Source organism: Hemiscyllium ocellatum, chromosome 21 (genome assembly GCF_020745735.1).
Source record: "Hemiscyllium ocellatum isolate sHemOce1 chromosome 21, sHemOce1.pat.X.cur, whole genome shotgun sequence".
Taxonomy (NCBI): domain Eukaryota; kingdom Metazoa; phylum Chordata; class Chondrichthyes; order Orectolobiformes; family Hemiscylliidae; genus Hemiscyllium; species Hemiscyllium ocellatum.
The window spans coordinates 33,144,646-33,162,390 of NC_083421.1; the positions used below are offsets into that span (position 1 = coordinate 33,144,646).

Here is a 17,745-nt window from a genome sequence, read left to right on the forward strand (position 1 = left end):
ATATTAAAATAGGCCAGATATGTAGAACGGAATGAATGCATGAATCAATTATTATCTCTACTGTCAGTTGTGTTATTTTTGAATTTCAGCAGTAATGTGAAGAGTTGTTCCTTTATGTTCCAACAGTTTTAAACACTTCCTTAAAAATCCATTGTTTTTCTTTAACACTTTATATTCTAGTTTTGCCCGTTATGTATCAAATTTACTCTCCATACAACGTACACATTTGTCTTTATTTCTGGGTCAATTTAATAGCGCTGGTAAAGTAGCAATGCAGACCAATTTTCAGTTAATTTGTTTTACCTAGAACAAAGAACAAAGAAAATTTACAGCCCTGGAACAAGCCCTTCGGCCCTCCAAGCCTGAGCTGATCCAAATCTACTGTCCAAACCTGTTGCCTAATTCCTAAGCATCTGTATCTCTCTGCTCCCCACCTACACATGCATCTGTCCAGACGCATCTTAAATGAATCTACCGTGCCTGCCTCTACTACCCCTGCTGGCAACGCATTCCAGAGACCTACCACCCTCTGTGTGAAGTACTTGCCACCTGTATCCCCCTTAAACTTTTCATCTCTCACTGAGAAAGCGTGACCTCTCATTATTGAATCCTTCACCCTGGGGAAAAAACTTATCTCCATCTACCCTGTCTATATCCTTCATGATTTTGTAGACCTCAATCAGGTCCCTCCTCAATCTCCTTTTTTCTAATGAAAACAAACCTAACCTACTCAACCTCTCTTCATAGCTAGCACCTTTCATACCAGGAAACATCCTTGTAAACCTTCCCTGCACCCTCTCTAAAGCGTTCACATCCTTTTGGTAATGTGGCGATCAGAACTGTACACTATTATAAATGTGGCTGAACCAACGTCGTGTACAATTTAACATGACCTGCCAGCTGTTATACTCAGTACCTGTCTGATGAAGGGAAACATACAAGATGCCTTCTTGGCCACTTATCCATCAGTACAGCAACCTTCACGATACAATGGAATTGAAATCCCAGATCTCTCTGCTGCTAAACTAATACATCTGCAGAATACCCTTAGATCTCCAAAAAAACAACAGATACAAATTTGATGATCTAATGATCAATTATTTGTATTTGATAGTAAGTAAATGTCAGTGATGTATACTTCCAGTGGATGTTAGCTCCACCGACCAAGGAAATATGAGGTGTGCAGTCCCGGAGGGTGTGGCACAAGTTTAAACCTTAGCCATCATTATTCATCCAAATACAAATTACACTGGGAGTTTAGTTTTCTGAATTAACATGATGTTCAATTTCCCACTCCTATCTATTTGCATTATCAGAAACTTAAGATTGTTCATAAACCAGTACAGACTTGCAAGAATACAGAACAGATTTTTAAACGAAATTGTTAAGTATTCTTTGTAAATACCTGCTTCAACCCATTCAGTCCACGCAAAACCTCTGAGGAGCATCCTACCTAGACCCAGTCCTAGCCCTGTAATGCTGCATTTCCATTAGCTAATCTACCTTGCCTGCACATCCCTGGACACTTTGGGCCATTTAGCATGGCCAATCCACCAAAACTGCATATCTCTCACAACCTCCAGTACTGGATGTTGAATAAAGATTGAACCGCACAACTGTAGCACTGCATAGTTACATGAAACACAACTATGATCTACTCTGCGTAAATAAAGGTGTCCAGCCTGACAGCGACTTTCATTGTCGAGTCTCATCCATTTGAGTATTATCAGCAAGGCACAGGTCTGTGATCCCTCTTGGTCGTTGAGTCCATCCTGCTTCATGGTTTGGCCATGGCTGGGCATTCACTTGGCTGGAGTATTTCTGAGCTGTTGACACTGCTTTCCAGGTTTTAGCCAATCTCACACATGGAAAAGGAAAGCTCTTATCTCCTCTTCTGCCAAACAGAAGAACTGACCTCTTCCTGGTTTATTTATTTCTACTCTTCAAAACATTTTTTGCTTGCAGTCTGTTTGCTTTTTCCTTTGTGCCTGTGTCTCCATGCTTACCCTTTCATGCTGTTGTTCTTCTCTTTGTACTCTCATTGTGACTGCAGATCTTTGTGTTGGCTAGATAATAAGCCCTCTTGCTTAACTTAAGTCCTAATTGCATTGCTTGGATTGCCAGGACACATTGACAAAGATACTTTGTTGTCCAACAAACATACAATTCATCTCTTTTGGATACTGGTTTGAATGATAAAAGTTGCAATGCATACATGTCACATCATGGCACAGTTTTTATAAGCTAGATATAAATTAGTAGTTCTTGAAAAATTATTTTATCAGATACCTTGCAACAATAATAATTTGTATTCATCTACTGCCTTTCGGGTACTAATGTCTCCCAAATTATGACTTGTGGCAATGAAAACTAAAACATGATGTTGAGTTACATAAGGAGATATTGGAGTCAATGACATAAGTTTAATCAAAGAGATTACTGTTATGGAGAGTCTTGAAGAAGGAAATCTGAGAGATTTAGGTCAGAAATTCCAGAGATTAGAGTCCCTGTGTAATGGTGAATCAATTAAAATCAGTGACGTTTGACAACCAGGTATCGTGGAAGATTAGAGGAGCTGAAAGATAAGGAGGTATGTGGTCATGGAGCGGTATGTAAACAAAGAAGAGTTTTAAAGTCAAGGTGCTGTATAACTGGAAGCCAGTCTTCAAGCACAGAGGTAACACATGACCAGATTATGGGCGACAGAGCTGAAAATGTGTTGCTGGTCAAAGCACAGCAGGCCAGGCAGCATCTCAGGAATAGGGAATTCGACGTTTCGAGCATAAGCCCTTCATCAGGAATGAGAGAGAGTAGCCAAGCAGGCTAAGATAAAAGGAAGGGAGGAGGGACTTGGGGGAGGGGCGATGGAGGTGGGATAGGTGGAAGGAGGTCAAGGTGAGGGTGATAGGCCGGAGTGGGGTGGGGGTGGAGAGGTCAGGATGGAGATTGCAGGTTAGGAGGGCGGTGCTGAGTTGAGGGAACCGACTGAGACAAGGTGGGGGGAGGGGAAATGAGGAAACTGGAGAAATCTGAATTCATACCTTGTGGTTGGAGGGTTCCCAGGCGGAAGATGAGGCGCTCCTCCTCCAGCCGTCGTGTTGTTATGTTCTGCCGGTCGAGGAGTCCAAGGACCTGCATGTCCTCGGTGGAGTGGGAGGGAGAGTTAAAGTGTTGAGCCATGGGGTGGTTGGGTTGGTTGGTCCGGGCGTCCCTGAGGTGCTCTCTGAAGCGTTCCGCAAGTAAGCGGCCTGTCTCCCCAATATAGAGGAGGCCACATCGGGTGCAGCGGATGCAATAGATGATGTGTGTGGAGGTACAGGTGAACTTGTGGCGGATATGGAAGGATCCCTTGGGGCCTTGGAGGGAAGTGAGTGTGGAGGTGTGGGCGCAAGTTTTACATTTCCTGCGGTTGCAGGGGAAAGTGCCGGGGGTGGAGGTTGGGTTGGTGGGGGGTGTGGATCTGACGAGGGAGTCACGAAGGGAGTGGTCCTTGTGGAATGCTGATAGGGGAGGGGAGGGAAATATATCCTTGGTGGTGGGGTCTGTTTGGAGGTGGCGGAAATGACGGCGGATGATACGTTGTATGCGGAGGTTGGTGGGGTGGTAGGTGAGAACCAGTGGGGTTCTGTCTTGGTGGCGGTTGGAGGGGCGGGGCTCAAGGGCGGAGGAGCGGGAAGTGGAGGAGATGCGGTGGAGGGCATCGTCGATCATGTCTGGGGGGAATCTGCGGTCCTTGAAGAAGGAGGCCATCTGGGCTGTGCGGTGTTGGAACTGGTCCTCCTGGGAGCAGATGCGGCGGAGACGAAGGAATTGGGAATATGGGATGGAGTTTTTGCAGGGGGCAGGGTGGGAGGAGGTGTAGTCCAGGTAGCTGTGGGAGTCAGTCGGTTCTCTCTACTATGGGCTACAGAGATTTGGCTGGTCTCAAGTTTACAGAGACTAGAATAGGGGTAACTGGTGAGGTTGGAAGAGATTATAATCAGGTTAGGAGGGATATTTGATTATGTTGGCTGCCTTTCCAAGACAGAGAAGTACAGATGAAGTCAATATGGAAGGTTGGTTTATGTGATGGACTGGGCTGGGTTCGCGGCTCTCTTCATTTTCTTACTGTACAGGGCAGAGCAGTTGCCATATCAAACTGTGGTACATCCGGATAGAATGCTTTCTGTGGTGCAGCTGATAACGTTATTAAGAGTCTTTATGGAGATGTCAAATTTCCTTAGCCTCCTGAGGAAGTAGAGGCATTGTTGTGCTTTCTTAACTGTTGCATGAATGGGGGTGAACATTCTATATCAGATTGTTGATGATCATCACTCCTAGGAATGTGACACTCTCGACCATCTCCATCTCAGCTCCATTGATATAGATGTGTGTCCTCCACCTTACTTCCTGAAATCAATGATCAGCTCTCTCATTTTGCTGATGTTGAGAGAGATTGTTATCGTTGTTCACTTAAAATCACCAAATCTTCAATAGAAAGTCCATATGTTTGTTATAGTTCACCACTTTAGATTACTTACTTTTTGATTAAATTAGATTACTTACTTAAAGTGTGGAAACAGGCCCTTCAGCCCAACAAGTCCACACCGACCCGCCGAAGTGCAACTCACCCAGACCCATTCCCCTACACCTAACACTACGGTGTAGTTTAGCATGGCCAATTCACCTGACCTGCACACCTTTGGATCGTGGGAAGAAACTGGAGTACCTGGAGGAAACCCACGCAGACACAGGGAGAATGTGCAAACTCCACACAGAGGTGGGAATTGAACCCGGATCCCTGGCGCTGTGAGGCAGCAGTGCTAACCACTGTGCCGCTGCAGTGCTAACCACTTTAGCTTTGTACAATTATTTATTTTTATTTGTGAGATTTGTGTAAATGATCACACATGCAGCTTGACTATGGCTGACCTGTTGCTGTTTAATTTGCTAGCACACAGGTAGGAAACTTTGATGCCCTCTCTACTTAATGAGACTTCACTTTGTGCAAAAAAAAAATTTTCATCTAGTTATTTATATCTCAAAATAATTTGTCCTCAATCATATGGCTCTGTAAACTTAATTCCTTTTGATTTTTTTGATACTAATTTTTAAAAAACAGTCAACACATTCATTATTTAATGTTTTCAGTAGATTTGCTATTTGTAATTGCTTGAAATAAAGTCAGTGTTTATGATATAGAAATGTAGCAGCCAATATCCAGAGAGAAGATACCATCGAAAAGAAATGATATGCTTGGTCAGGTATTCTGTTTTAGTGACATGGGTCTTACTCAATCTGTCAAATGTGGAAAGACTGAACTGCACAGCAGTGTTTCAAAGCATGCATGAGATTTTGCATATTTACCTTCTCCATTTAATCCTGAAAGAAGGAACAACTGGGTTGTACATCAAACTTGCTCAAAAATTAGTCACAGGAGGTTTCTTAAGACTTTGAAAGGTGTGTAATCACAACTCTTTGGGAAAAGAAGTTGAGCTATTCCATTCTTATTTTATTGCTATTTTATTTTCAAAATTCATTCCTATGATGAGTTTTGCTGGCCATTCCTCGTTATCGAATTGCCTTTGATAAGGTGACGTTGAGCCATTTTCTACAATTGCTGCAGTCCTCCTGGCCTAGGTATGCCAACAGTGCTGTTTGTATGCTCAACATGAATCTGTTGTATGCTCAACTTCCAAACAGGTGAAGACAATATTTCTGGGCCTCTGTTCACCAGCCCATAGCTTTCTGTGTAATTAGGATGGCACGATGGCTCAGTGGGTTAGCACTGCTGCCTCCCAGGGACCTGGGTTCGATTCCACCCATGGATAACATTCCGTGTGGAGTTTGCACATTCTCCCCCTGTCTGTGTGGGTGTCCTCCAGGTGCCCCAGTTTCCTTCCACAGATGTGTAGGTTGAGTAGATTGGCCATGCTTAAAATTGAAAATGTTTTGCTGGAAAAGCGCAGCAGGTCAGGCAGCATCCAAGGAACAGGAAATTCGACGTTTCGAATCTCCTGTTCCTTGGATGCTGCCTGACCTGCTGCGCTTTTCCAGCAACACATTTCAGCTGTGATCTCCAGCATCCGCAGTCCTCACTTTCTCCTCCATGCTTAATATTGCTCCTAATGTCCAGAGATGTGTAAGTTAGTTTGATTAGCCATGGGAAATGCAGGGATACAAGGAGAAGATAGCAGTTAGGTCTGGGTGGGATGCCTTTCAGAACAATGGGCTCGATGGGCTGAATGACCTGCTTCCACACCGTAGGAATTCTATGAAGCCTGGGGACCTAATGCACATAAGTGGGAGCACAAATCTCACTCTGTTAGTAGAGGTAGGAACTTCCACTTGATGCTCACCATTTTCCGGTCTGTACAGAAGACTGTGTACTGAGAGTGGGAGTCTCTGAGTAAAGAATCATCACATTTCAACTGGCTGAGAAAGAGGCAGATCATGTCACAGCTTTCCTAACTAAGTATTTGCATGTTCACAGGCATGCTTCTGATGGTGTGGACGCATTTGCTTGTTTCCCATGCAAGGAAAGGAGAAAATCATAAGTATGGGGAAGTGGTGAACACAAGTGAATGCTTTCCATTTTCTACAATGGCTGGAGAGGGGGAGTGAGTTGGGATCCAAAGTCTAATCCAATTCATGGTGTTCACACCATCAAATTGACAACAGTTTGTGATAGGAACTTGGATATGATTCTGTCCCCAGTAAATCAATAGATATTTAAAATACAGGGGCTGCAAGAGCAAAGCAGAGGCTAGGAATTCACGTGACTCTCCTCCTGACTTCCCAAAGCTTGTCCACCGTATACAAAGCACAAGTCAGGAGTGTGCTAGAATATGCCCCGCTTGCCTGAATGAGTGAAGCTCCAACAACACTCATGAACCTTAACATCGTCCAGATAAAGCAATCTGCTAGATTGGCAGCACAAAGATTCAGTACTTGCACCATCAAGGTAACGTAATGCCAGGGTGTACCATCTATAAGATGCATTGCTGAAATTCATTAAAGGCAGCTTAGACAGCATCTTCCAAACCTACAACCACGACTGCCTCAAAAATATAAGGGCAGCCACTTTGGGAGAACACCAACAACTGCAAGTTTCTCTACAACCAAACTCCACTCTGATTTGAAAGTATGTCACTGTTCTTTCAGTGTCGCCGAATGAAAATGCTGGAATTCTAGCACGCATTGTGTGTGTACCTAAGCAAGTGGACTGCAGTAGTTCAAGAAAGCAGCGCATTATCACCTTCTCAAGGACAACTTGGGGTGGATAATAAATGCTAGCCCAGCCAGCAACGCTGATATCCTATGAATAAAGTTTTTAAAATGTGTCAGGTGAAGTTTTGATATGGGAACATACATTCTTCATTTGTCTTTGCAAATGGATGATTCACCACTTGAGGCACTTTTTACGAGCTTGTTGACCAAAATAATAACTGAGGCAAAACTCAACAAGCCAATGATTATCAATGAAGGGGAATGATAACTAACTCTCAATATGTAAGGGAACATGAGGAAAACCATATTCATGCATGATTAGCAACTACATAAAAGTGCTCATATTTGTCATTCATTTCATCAAAAAGGAATGCTTTGAAGGAGGATGTAGAAAGCAAAAATTAAAATAAAATTTTGTCAATTATCTAAAAGCATAATTACATGATAATTCAAGTGCTAATCTGTATTAAGAAGAATAATAAGATGATTGAATAGTGTTAGGCTCATTGCTCATAATGACCTTAAATTATGAATATCCAATTAGCAAAACAAATTATACTTGAAGTAATCACCACATTACAAAGATGAATGGAAGTCAAACTGGTATGTGCCACACAAAGATGTATGAAACAATATTCTTTCATTGCAAGACATTTTTTCTTATTCATTCATGCGATGTGGGGTTTGCTGGCTGTGGTGGCATTAGTGACCATCCCTACTTGACATTTAAAAGGTGGTGATGAGCTGCCTTACTGAACCACCGCAGTCCTTCTGCTGCCAGTGAAATTATGAAGTTAATTGTGAGAGAATGTTGACAGTACCAGTATATTTCCAAGGAAGACTAGTGACTGGCCTGGAGAGCAATCCATTCTCATGCATTTGTTATCTTTGTCCTTCTAGATTAAAGTCTTCGTGGGTTTAGAACATGTATCCGTGGAACCTTGGTTAATTTCTGCAGTTCGTTCTTGTAGCTGGAACACATTGTTGCTGCTGTATGCAGGTGGTGGAGGGAGTTAATGTTTATGGATGTGGTCCCAATCAAGCCTGTTGCTTTGTCCCGGATGGGGTCAAGCTTCTTCAGTTTTGCTTGAGCTGCGCTCCTTCAGACAAATTGTGAATTGTTACTCCTGGCTTCTGCCTTGCAGTTAGTGAACTGACTTTGGAAAGTCGGGAGGTGGGTTTTGCTGCAAGATTTCTAGCCTCTAACCTGCTCTTGGAGCTATTGTATTGTCTGTGAGATAGACAGTTAATAGGACAAAATTGCAGTCAGTGTGATGGGTTGACTTGTGTCTACTTTAACACAAGTGTCAGGAATAAGGATGAGGGACTTAGAGCATGGAACTATGGAACTATGGAACTTTGATGTTGTGGCCATTACGGAGATTTAGATATCACAGGGGCAGGAATGATTATTGGATGTTTCAGGGAATGTTTAGATATTTCAAAAGGAATAGAAGGGGAGGTAAAAGAGGTGAGGCAGTAGCATTGATAATCAGGGATAGTGTCACAGCTACAGAAAGGGAGGCAATCAAGGAGGGTTTGTCTACTGAGTCAGTATGGGTAAAAGTTAGAAACAGGAAAGGAGTAGTCACTTTATTGGGAGTTTTCTACAAACCCCTCAGTAGCAACAGAGACACAGAGGAGCAGATTAGGAGGCAGATTTTGGAAAGGCGCAGAAGTAACAGGGCTGTTGTCATTGATGACTTTAACTTCCCTAATATTGATTGGAAACTCCTTAGTTCAAATAGTTTGGATGGAGCAGTTTTTGTCAGGTGTGTCCAGGAAGGATTCCTGACTCAATATGTAGATCAGTCGACTAAAGGGGAAGCCATATTGGATTTGGGTGCTTGGCAATGAAGCAGGCCAGGTATCAGATCTCTCAGTAGGTCAGCATTTCGGTGATAGTGATTACAACTCTCTGAACTTTACTGTAGTCATGGAGAGGGATGGTATGGGAGTGTATTTAATTGGGGGAGGGGGAATTACAATGCTGTTAGGCAGGAACTGGGGCACCTAGATTGGGATCAGATGTTCTCAGGAAAATGTACGACAGAAGGTTGTTTTGGGAGAACTTGGTGCATATTTAGGATAGGATTGACCCACTGATGTGAGGAAGGGATGGTAGGGTGAAGGAACTTTGGATGACAAGAGACGTGGAACATCTAGTAAAAAGGAAGAAAGAAGCTTATTTAAGGTTGAGGAGGTAAGGATCAGACAGGGCTCTAGAGGGTTAAATATAGCCAGAAAGGAACTGAAGAAAGGACTTAGGAGAGCTGGAAGGGGGCATGAAAAAGCTTTAGCAAGTAGGATTAAGGAAAACCTGAAGGCTTTCTACACCTATGTGAAGAACGAGAGGAAGGCTGGAGTAATGGTAGGGCTGATCAGGGATAATGGAGGAAACTTGTGCCTGGAGTTGGCGGAGGTAGGGAAGGTCCTTAATGAATATTTTGCTTCAGTATTCACTAGTGAGAGGGACCTTGTCGTATGTGAAGACAGCATGAAACAGGCTGATATGCTTGAACAGGTTGATGTAAAGAAGTTAGATGTGCTGGAAACTTTGAAAAACACAAGGATAGATAGGTCCCCGAGCCAAATGGGATATACCCAAAGTTACTACAGGAAGTGAGGGAAGAGATTGTTGTGTCTTTGGCGATGCTCTTTGCATCCTCATTCTCCACCGGAGTAGTTCCAGATGATTGGAGGTTGGCAAATCTTATTCTGTTGTTCAAGAAAGGGCATAGGGATAATCCTACAGATAATTAAAGACTGGTCAGTCTTACATCTGTGGGTGGGCAAAGTATTGAGGAGGACTCTGAGAGACAGAATTTATAATTACTTGGAAAATCATAGTTTGATTAGAGATGGTCAGCATGGCTTTGTGAGGGGCAGGTCATGCCACAAAAGCCTTATTGAATTCTTTGAGGATGTGACAAAACTCATTGATGAAGGTAGAACATTGGATGTGCTGTACATGGATTTTAGCAGGGCATTTGATAAGGTTCCCCATGGTAGGCTCATTCAGAAAGTAAGGAGGCATGTGATACAGGAAAATTTGGCTATCTGGATACAGAATTGGCTGGCCCATATAAGGCAGAGGGTGGTGGTAGATGGAAGTATTCAGCTTGGAGTTGGTGACCAGTGGTGTTCCACAGGGCTCTGTTCTGAGACTTTGTGATTTTTATAAATAACCTGAATGAGGAAGTGGAAGGGTGGGTTAGTAAGTTTATGGATGATATGAAGGTTGGTGGTATGGTGGATCGTGTGAACGGTTGTTGTAGGTTGGAATGGGACATTGACAGGATACAGAGCTGGGCTAAGTGGTAGATGGAGTTCAACCTGGAAAAGTGTGACATGATTCATTTTGGAAGGTCGAATTTGAATGCAGATTACAGCATTAAAGGCAGGATTCTTGGCAGTGTGGAGGAAAAAGAGGAATCTTGAGATCCACGTCCATAGATGCCTCAAAGTTACCATCCAAGTTAATAGGGATGATAAGAAGGTGTATTATGTGTTGGCTTTCGTTAGCAGGGGGATTGAGTTTAAAAGTCGCAAGATTATGTTGCCTGGTAAAGCCCTGGTTAGACCACACTTGGAATATTGTGTTCAATTCTGGCTGTCTCATTTTAGGAAAGATTTGCAAGCATTAGAGAGGGTGCATAGGAGATTTGCGAGGAGAAGCTGTCTGGACTGGAGGGCATGTCTTATGAAGAAAGGTTGATGGAACTAAGGCTTTTCTTATTGGAGTGAAGAAGGATGAAAAGCGACGTTATAGTGTGCAAGATGATGAAGTGGATAGCCAGAGACTTCTTCCCAGGGTGGAACTAACAATCATGAGGGGTCATAATTTTCAGGTGATTGGAGAAAGGTTTAGGGGCGATGTTCTTTCCACAGAGAATTGGGGGTGCATGGAATGCACTGCCAACAGTGGTAGTAGAGTTAGGTACATTAGTGACATTTAAGCGACTCTTGGATATGCACAATAAAGTTAATGCAAAGTTAGTACAATATAGGTTGGCCTGATCTTAGAGTAGGATAAAAGGTCAGCACAACATCGAGGGCTGAAGGGCCTGTACTGTGTTACCCTGTTGTTTGTTCTGTGTTCTCTTTGCTTGGCATAATTCCAACCAGCAAAGAGTTTTCTCCCTTATTCATACTAAATTTAGTTTTGCTCGAATTCTTTCATGCCATAATTGGTCAAATGTGGCCTTAATATCAAGACCAGTCACTCTCAAACCTCTGGAAGTCAGATCTTTAGTCCATGTTAGAACTAAGGCTGGAATGAGGTCAGAAGCTGAGTGGCCTGTCAGTGAGCAGGTAATTGCAAAGCACGTACTGCTTGATAACACTGTTGGCAACACCTTCCATCACTTTACTGATAATTGAGAGTAAACTGATAGGGCAGTAATTGGCTGTGTTGAATGTTCCTGCATTCTGTGTACAGGGCATGGCTGAGCAATTTTGCACCTTGTCAGGTATATGCCACTGTGTCTGAACAGCTTGGCCTGGAAATGTGGTAAGTTCTGGAGCAAGTGTCTTCTATGCAACTGCAGGGGCCTATGGCCTTTGCAGTATCCAATGCTTTCAGTCATTTGTTGATATAATGTTGTGATATGGTTGAAGACTGGCATCTGTGATGCTGGAGACCTGGAGGCCGAGATGGATGAACTGCTTGGTATTTCTGGCTGAAGATATGTTTTTCCAAAGTGTTTGACCGACTAGAACTGTTACAAATTGACTTGCAATAAAACGTGCTCTTTAAAAAATGCAAAGCCACCTCAAGGTAGGAGTGAAAGAACCAATTAATTTCCCTCAATGGTGTGGTGAACAATAAAGAAGCTATCTGTCGTTCAGAAGTCTCTTATTAATGTACGAACATGCAGACAAACAACAGAGGTAGGCCATTCATCACTTCAAGCTGTTCTATACAATAAGATGATGGGCTGCTCTGTTTGTGTTTTGAATCCTACATGTTCTGTCTCCTTGACTCATTCTCCCTGTCTCTCTCTCTCTCTCTCTCTCTCTCTTTCTCTCTCTCTCACACACACACACACTCATATGCGCATTATTACCATCATTATTGTTGGAAGTAATAGGGATGGCTACATTCTAAGCAAAACATAAACCTTTGCTATGACCAAGCAAATGAATTGCACCCAAGGGGAACCAGCTCATCTGTTCCCACTGGCATGTAACTTTGGTGATTGTAACTCTAGAACTGTTGTTGTGAAGTCAGATTACTTCTTTAAAGTGGTTTCAATCCAATTAACAAAACTTGTTGCGTTGAAGTATCTTCAAATCACATTAATCCACTTGTGCAGTTATGGATTGTGTCTGGCCCAGGAGGGCAAAGCCATTTGTGGTGTTTCTATTTCTGTCCCAGCTGAGTCCAGCAATTTCAGCATCGACCAGAGATCAAACATACTAACAGCATGGTCTGCACAGGTTCGTTCCTTATTCAGCATTATGTGTCTACTAATTAACCCATTGGGAGTGCAAAGCCCATCTTTGCTGCAGTGCCAATGCTGTGCATGGATTCTCTTGGTAGCAGATCTTAACTAACTCTCAAAGCTAATGAATAAATCCTGCATATGTTGGACACTGATCCAGAAACAATTCATTGTGTTTCAAAAACGTTTCGTTTTGAATGAGTAGATAAAAAGCAGTGCAGGAGAGAGTGAGTTCTGTAGATGCTGGAGAAAAGTGTGGTGCTGGAAAAGCACAGCTGGTCAGGCAGCATCCAAGGAACTGGAGAGTTGACACAAGTTCTTCATTAGGAATGTGCGTGTTGTAGAGCTTATGCTTGAAATATTGACTCCCCTGCTCCTCGGATGCTGCTTGACTGGCTTTGCTTTCCCAGTACCACAGATAAAAAGCAGTGTCTATTGTAACTTCCAGGTTCAACAAAAGGTGAATTTCTCTTAATGATCTTACAGCACTGTAAATCATAGTATTTATGGTCTTTGGGTTAACAAATCTTAGAACTTAACCAATGGCAGCATTGTCACTCCTTTGCATTGCCTGTACTTTAATCCTAAAGTTAATGCAACTCACATCATTCACATAGAAAACTCATTATACTAGTTCATTCATCTATCACAGACTTAATATGTTATCTACCTGAAAGGCTTTATTCATTGTAAATGGTGAGATTGAGACATGCTTCACTTTTCCCTTTGGCAAATTACTTCCTTATTAGGTGCGCTCGTGGTTAACTTTTAGCTTTTATTTTGGCCATGATTAAGTAAAATCCATGACATGATGATAGATTACAGAATGTGTTGGATTCAATTTATTTTGTGTTCAAGTTGGGTTTGGAGTGGAGTGCAAGAAATGGATGGTATCCTGTGGTAGCTGATTCTCCCCCTCTTGTGTAAATTGCTATGCTGTCTGAAATGTGACTCCAACAAAATCAATGACAAGTTTCCAAGAGAGATTTTGCTTAAAGCCTACTGCTTAATCAATAAAAAAAATGCCAATAATTTCTATCAAATAGTGACAGCAGATGTTGGTGATAAATGGCTGACTTAACGTAAAAGGGCAGATTGATTATTTTGTTCTCCACACCCACTTATTCATTAAAACTATTTATTACCCACTGTCAAAGGAATCCGTCATGATTCTCCACAGTGGCACTATATATATGATCATTATTGTTCCCCCAATAGTTAGTTGATGAGCCCTGTCTATGCGGTAGCCGGGCTGTGCAAACTAAGATGGTTCTAAATCTGAGCATAAGTACAGAGAGAAATTAATGAACCAGCTGGATTAGAAATAGGAGCACCACCCTTGATCTCCTGGACTCCTGTATTAGTTGTGTTCTAGTGATTCATGATGGTAAATGCATGTGTGTGGATGCTCAGTGCTTTTATACATCTGGGGTACCTGTAACATCTAACTGTGGTAAGATTTTGCATTTCTCTAAAACAGTGACCATGTTGATGAAACCGAATGGATGTTGCAGAATGAAATCACAGCAAAAGCCAAACCTCTCTTCAGTGTGGCAGAAAATACTGACATGGGAAAAACATGTTCAGTGCCTTACTGACTCTGGCAATTTTGAAATGTTTGTGACAGTGACTATAAATGGGCATTTGCACACTCTGCATATAAATGAAAGGCCTAATGCTTGTTTCTGCCCAAAATAATGTTCTGCTCAGTTTTCGTCACACCCTTCCCTGGCCTAACCTATTGCTCAGGGATTGATAATGATTGCCAATTGAAAGGTCAGTCAGACTTATTTTGACTTCATGGCACTATTGCAATATAGGGCCAACATCAAAATCATTCCTCTTTTGGATAGAGACAAACCTGGAGAGCTGACCAATTCTAGGCACAGGTTCAAAATATATCACAACAGCTGGTGGACATTGAATTCGATTAATAAGTTTGGAATATAAAGCCGAGCTTAATGGTCCTTATAAAACATTGTTATGAAAATCCTTCTGGTTCACCAGTGTTCTTCAGGGAATAGAAACTGCTACCTAACCAGGTCAGGCTCTACCTGTGACTCCAGTCTCACACCAAAATCGTTAACAGTTAAATGGCCCAGAAAACCACTTTGTTGAATCAATCTGCTACAAAGTCTAAACGAATGACATCGGACAGACCATCTAAGCATTGCCATTGGCACCAGGAATGGCAGTGACACCTTTTGCCAGTTTAAGTAGTATTGCTGGTAGTTCAATGTCACTGGGCAAAATGCTGGAACTCTCTAACACTACAATGGATGTATCATCTCATGAGCAGTTGGGCAAGAGCAATTAATGCTGGCAGAAACAGTGAATTCCAGTGATTACTTGTTTGTTTTTTAAAACCGTGTCCTAAAAATCCAGTTATGTGTGCATTTGGCATTTAATTGAAATTTACTGTCATAAGTAAGGTTGAAGTTTCTTCCTGTCTTAGACAGTGTCATGATTCATGTAGTGCACTGGAAATCAAGCTGCATTTTTCACAGAGTCATCATAATTATAAAAGTATGAGTATGGCACTAAATTGCCCAATTCTACTGAATTTTCTCTTCCACGATTAAGGATATGCCCACCAGGTTTTGTTCCATTATCAAGAAAATCACTGTTTATTGTAATTAAGTTATTGGTGATCAACGGCAATAATCATATTACATTGTATAATTTTACTGTCCTGTAGTGACTGTATTGTTAATAATATTTTTAAGCTACAAACTGGCATTGAGAATTGATTATTCACAAGGTCTAGGATCGATTGTTCAAGAATCTGATTAGGAACTATTGGGCTCAATTTTAAGAGTCTTTGAAAGTATTAATTTTTATAGTGTGGTGAATGCAGAAGTAGAATGGCTGATTTAATTCCACTGTCTGTCTCTGTCGTAACAGTATATTTGCCCTCATCATGAGGGGATTGGAGTACAGAAGTAATGGTGTGTGATTGCTGTTTGAATGGAGCTTTGATGAGACTGCACCTGAAATAACTTTGGTCTCTGTTTCTATACTTCTGTTACAGAGAAATGGACAATGGGGGTAATTTTAAATTGTGATTGCCTTTACCATCTTAAACCCAAGATAGCGAGTTTTTGTTTGATTTACTCTTCTCTCTGTTTACTCCCATTCTTCACTGAAGTAGGCTGAAGAGGCTTCCCCAAACCCTTGTTTTCAGATTCCAATTATTGAAATAAATCCACTATTAAAGATGAAACTGACAAACACTCAAAATTGCCCGGCTCATATATATATACACACACACACACACACACACACACACACACACACACACACACACACACACACACACACACACACACACACACACACACACACACACACACAATCAAGGGAGGCAGGAAGGAAGATAGGCCATAAATTACAAATTTTGGTTAATGCTGGACTAATCAAAATCACTTGAAGTAAGTTATGACTTCCCAGATGTCAGTGGCCAATAATTATTTCCTTGGTGATCTGGATCCAGTAGTATTTATTTCCCCAGCAGGAAGCATGTAGGCATCTTTACATCCATCAACTTGGAGAAGGAATTGCAATGTCTAAGGAAGTCTGCCATCTCAGCGTGGAGTCCTGCCTGACCCATTAGAAATCATACAGCAACTGACTTAGAATCCCAAACTGATTTAAGCTGTTCATCAGGCAGAGATTGAAAATATGTCAGAACAATGACAAACATTTCAGGTCTTGAGGGCCAATCTCAATAGGCTAATTGGCAAGTTGTTAAGCTAACTGTGTAGCTTTATCTCTGCAATCAGACATTGAACTATAGCTGAAAATGTGCTGCTGGAAAAGCGCAGCAGGCCAGGCAGCATCAAGGAGCAGGAGAATCAACGTTTTGGGCATGAGCCCTTCTTCAGGAATGAGGAAACTGTGCCAAGCAGGCTAAGGTAAAAGGTAGGGAGGAGGGACTTGGGGGAGGGGTGTTGGAAATGCGATAGGTGGAAGGAGGTTAAGGTTGTCGGTGATGGTCTTCCTGGCAATCATGGAGGCAGTTGTCTGGGCGGCAATCGCGGAAACTGCATGGTTGGTGGGGGCGGAAGTGACGTCATGGTTCACGGCGGCGGTTGCTGCCGCGGCTGCATGGTTAATGGTACCTGAGTGATTCCGGAGGCCGATGGAAAGTTCTGGAACAGTTGAGGAACCCAGAGTGTGAGGGTAAGTACATGAAAGTTTTTGGTACTTACTGTCTTTAATTTATGATATGGCTAAGAAGAACTGTTGGTTTAGTGTATGGATTTTTCTGTGGACGAAGAACAGTAGAGGTCCTTTGCAGGTCTGTGAGAGTGTTGTCCTGAGCTGGGGTAGGGCTGATTGCAGGAATGTAGGTAGCGACGCATGGCTGCAAGCGTGGAGCGGAGGATCCGGAGGGAGGTCTGTTGCTGGAGGCTTCGGATTTGTTGTAGGTACTGGTTATTCTAGTTGGGTCCAAATTTTATTGGTCTGAACGTAGTCCGGAGTCTGTGCAGGGTCAGTCGGTTCCATAGGCAGGTGCTGAGGAAGGAGATGTGGCTGTGGTATTGAGTCTGTTTGAGAACGTGGCTGAAGAGCTTCTGTGCAGAGGAACATAGAACACAGAACATAGAAAAATACAGGCCCTTCAGCCCTCGATGTTGCGCCGACCAAAGCCTACCTAACCTACACTAGCTGAAAATGTGTTACTGGTTAAAGCACAGCAGGTTAGGCAGCATCCAAGGAACAGGAAATTCGACGTTTCGGGCCAGAGCCCTTCATCAGGAATGAGGAGAATGTGCCAGGCAGGCGAAGATAAAAGGTAGGGAGGAGGGACTTGGGGGAGGGGCGATGGAGATGAGATAGGTGGAAGGAGGTCAAGGTGAGGGTGATAGGTTGGAGTGGGGTGGGAGCGGAGAGGTCAGGAAGAAGCTTGCAGGTTAGGAGGGCGGTGCTGAGTTGAGGGAACTGACTGAGACAAGGTGGGGGGAGGGGAAATGAGGAAACTGGAGAAATCTGAGTTCATTCCTTGTGGTTGGAGGGTACCCAGGCGGAAGATGAGGCGCTCCTCCTCCAGCCGTCGTGTTGTTATGTTCTGCCGATGGAGGAGTCC

At 42.8% G+C, this 17,745-nt stretch overlaps 1 protein-coding gene across 5 annotated transcripts in view; it reads left to right on the forward strand.

Moving 5' to 3' along the window:
• LOC132825811 (astrotactin-2-like) overlaps positions 1-17,745 on the forward strand; it is a 1,607,744-nt gene that overhangs the window by 760,139 nt on the left and 829,860 nt on the right. The gene's annotated exons all lie outside the window — the stretch shown is intronic.